The sequence below is a fragment of the Gadus macrocephalus genome, chromosome 15, assembly GCF_031168955.1.
Source record: "Gadus macrocephalus chromosome 15, ASM3116895v1".
Lineage (NCBI taxonomy): Eukaryota > Metazoa > Chordata > Actinopteri > Gadiformes > Gadidae > Gadus > Gadus macrocephalus.
Genome location: NC_082396.1, coordinates 18,456,901 through 18,461,152, shown reverse-complemented (window position 1 = coordinate 18,461,152; position 4,252 = coordinate 18,456,901).

Sequence of the window (4,252 nt, the reverse complement as noted above, 5' to 3'; positions counted from 1 at the left end):
GGAACATATTCTAGTTATTTTCCCAGTAGCTCCTTACGAGATAAATACGGGATTCTATGTGCCAGGTTCGAGGAGGCATAAGGCGGGGTGGGAAGGGGGGGATGTTATTGCTCTTTTTTGTTTTTGTTTTGTCTCGTTGTTTTGTCGTTGTTTTTTCATGTGGTCAGTGCTTTACTTTACACGACTTGGTTGTAAGCGACACATTTGTCTTATGGAAGGGGCAATATTTCTATGAAATGATTTGCTATTGATGAACACAGTCGTGAAATTTGTGAGCTTTAATGTGAATCGTTAAATGGACCTGTTAAACGAAAGAGAGTCTTAACACATTTGAAAAAACTGAAAATAGACATTCCCTTTATACAGGAAACCCATCTGATACCCCTGGAACATAGACAATTGAAAAAGGATTGGATAGGGCATGTAATATCATCATCCTTTAACTCTAAAGCCAGGGGAGTGGCCATTTTGATAAATAAGAACACCCCTTTAACAATTGGAGAAACCGTTGTTGATACATTGGGGATGTATGTTTTAGTGAATTGTCAGATTTACTTAGAACCCTGGATTCTCTTAAATTGTAATGCACCCAATTATGACCATGAGTCATTTGTTCAAGACATATTCTTGAAGGTGTCAGGAGGATGGCAAAACATTCTTATAGGGGGTGAATTTAATTTCTGCCTGGATCCTGTTCTAGATATGTCAGCTCTATCAGTATTCAAATCTAGAGCAGCCAAAATAACCATAGAATCATGAGGGAATTAAACTTAGCTGATGTGTGGGGACAAATGCACCCTCAAACCCAAGATTATTCTTTCTATTCTGGACGCCACAACTCTTTTACTCGGATTGACCTTTTCCTGTTGTCAACACAGCTGATTCACAGAGTAGTAGAATCTGAGTGCTTATCTAGAACACTATCAGATCACTCGGCTCTGACCCTGTCCATTTATAGGCCCGAAAAAGCGACTAATATGTATAGGTTGCGTCTGAACCCTACTCTACTTCAAAAGCCAGGTTTCTGCAAATTCATAAGAGATCAGATTGGGCTATTCTGTGAGACGAACTGTGCCTCTTCTCCCAATAGTTTTATATTATGGGACACACTAAAAGCTTTTTTAAGGGGACACATAATCTCTTATACCAAAGGTATCAAAAATAAATACATGGCAGAAATAGAAGCATTGAAAGCAGACATTTTGAAATTGGAAAAGGAGTTTCAACAATCAAGGTCTAGAGAAGTACACCTGTATTTATTTATTACTTTCAAAAAGCTTATTTATTAATTACCTTTATTTATTTGTATGTATACACCAGTATTTACATTGGTAAATAAAAAGCTTAGATACAATATTTTGCATACTTATAAAATAGAGAAAAACATTCTGAGAAGCAAGCAAATGTACCATGGATTGGGGGAGAAGGCGCACAAAATTCTGTCTTGGCAACTGAGAAAATAAGAAAGCTGATTAATTCAATCCAAACTGAAACAGGTTCTGCATCATATAACCCTACAGTAATTAATGATGCATTCAAACAGTTTTGAACACATTTGTACACATCCGAACCACCAGAAAATCTGAGTAACATTGATGAATTTTTGTCCATGATTTAACTGCCCAAACTTGGCCAAGAAGATCAAAATAGTCTTGATCTGCCCTTTACACAAAAATAAATTGAAAAAGCTCTTGGTTCATTACAAGCAAATAAATCTCCAGGAGAAGATGGGTTTCCTCCAGAATTTTCCAGGGAATTTAAGGATTTACTCCTCCGACAACTCATGGATGTCATCAACTTGGCTTCTAAGATCCAAACACTCCCTGAATCATTCTACACAGCCATAATTACTGTAATTTAGAGATCCATTGAAATGCTCTTCATATCGGCCAATTTCATTGTTAAACGCATATTAGAAATTAATTTCCAAGGCCCTGGCTGAACAGAATTAGCTTTTAATAAATTAATGAATCCAGACCAGTGTGGCTTTACTTCAAAGCGCTCTGTCACGTTAAAATTGTACCGGGGGCGAAAATTGTACCGGCCTACGTCATCGTTTGTTTACATCCTGACAACCTGCCCGGCAACAGACGACGCGATGCAGAAAACATGTTTCCAAACGACGAAATAACATAATACAGATAGCGGATCGCTATCTGTATTATTATACAGATAGCGGATCGCTATCTGTATTATGATAGATAGCGATAACACTTGTTTTTACTTTATATTTGTATTGTATTTAATTGTTTATTCGAAAAAAATCAAAAAATTTGCCCGCAATACGGGCGATCGCGTCAAATGACGCGTCAAATCACGTAGGAAGGTTCTTGAGCATTCTAGACTATGAAACCTGCTTAAAACACTCAGTTTACTAGCTAAATTCGATTAAACAATTCAATACAATACAAATATAAAGTAAAAACAAGTGTTATCTAGCGATCCGTTATCTGTATTATGTTTCAAGAACCCTCCTACGTCATTTGACGCGATCGCCCTTTTCGCGGGCAAAACATTTGTCATTTGACGCGATCGCCCGTTTCGCGGGCAATTTTTTTTATTGTTTCGATTAAACAATCAAATACAATACAAATATAAAGTAAAAACAAGTGTTATCGCTATCTATCATAATACAGATAGCGATCCGCTATCTGTATTATGTTATTTCATCGTTTGGAAACATGTTTTCTGCATCGCGTCGTCTGTTGCCGGGCAGGTTGTCAGGATGTAAACAAACGATGACGTAGGCCGGTACAATTTTCGCCCCCGGTACAATTTTAACGTGACACGCTCCTCTGTCACGCCACGGCCTGTCACTCGGTCCAACACCCCCATCTAGTGGCCGCCCGGTGCCACTGGGTCTCACCTCCTCTGCACAGCTGTTCGCGATCTTCGATCTACTTCCTCTATTTAAGCCGGGGATCTCCAGTCTGCCGGCGCCAGTTCGTTGTTTACCACTATACAGTTAGTATCAGACCTACCAGCATTCTCTCTTGCTTAGCCCTTTGCCTCTGTCCTCTAGTAACCCTTTGCCCCCCGTCTGTAGTTCTCCGTTCGTTACCCTGACCTCCTGTTGCCGAGCTTCTGCCTGCCTGACTTCCCGCCTACCGCCGAGCCCCTGTCTACCTGATTGCCTGCCCGTTGCCGGATCCCCGCCTGCCTGACTACCCGCCTACCGCCGAGCCCCTGTCTACCCGATTGCCTGCCCGTTGCCGGATCCCCGCCTGCCTGACTACCCGCCTGCCTTCCAATAAACCCCGTTTCCCTTTACCCCGTCTTTGTCTCTGCCTGCGCTTGGGTCCCAACGTTCTGTACAACCCTAACAGTACGAACTGGCCAGCATGGACCCAGCCCCCGAGCGCTACGAGGGGGACCTTGGATCCTGTCGGTCATTCCTGCTCCAGTGTTCCCTGGTATTCGATTTGCAGCCCCAGACCTACCCAACGGAGAAATCTCGGATCGCCTACCTGATCGGGTCTTTGCGAGGGGAGGCTCTCGCTTGGGCGGCGGCCGTATGGGAACGCGGTTCCGCTGTCTGCTCCGACTACTCCGCCTTCACCGAGGAGATGCGAAGGGTCTTCGACCACCCGGTCCGGGGCAGGGAGGCCTCCCAACGTCTCCTGCATCTCCGCCAGGGTTCCCGAAGTGTCGCCTCCTTTGCGGTCGAGTTCCGGACCCTCGCGGCTGAGAGCGGGTGGAATGAGGAGGCTCTGCAGGGCGTTTTCCTGAACGCTCTGAGCGGAGACATTAAGGACCAGTTGACCTCTCGGGAGGAGGCCTCGGATTTGGACGATTTGATCTCTCTCGCTATACGGGTGGACAATCGCTTACGCGAACGCCGTAGAGAGAGGGGTCAACACTCAGCCTCTACTTCCTCTGTCGAGGCGCCTGCAGCCTCCCGTTCTCTTTCGTTTCCCGTGCCACTCCGCAACGAACGGACACGCTCCCCCGAGCCCATGCAGATTGGTCGCGCACACCTCTCTCCCGAGGAGAGGGAACGCCGTATGCGTTCCGGAGCCTGCCTCTACTGTGGGCTATCGGGCCATCTCCGGTCTGGATGTCCCTCCCTCTCGGGAAAAGAACGGGCTTGCCAGTAACCCGAGGGATCCTGGCGAGCCGCTCCCATAATCCCTCGGTCTCTCGTCCTCTCCTGGAGGCGGTCCTCTTGTGGAAGGATCAAACCCTCCCGCTCTCAATTCTCCTGGACTCCGGAGCGGATGAGAGTTTTATTGATCGGGAGTTGGTTCATCGG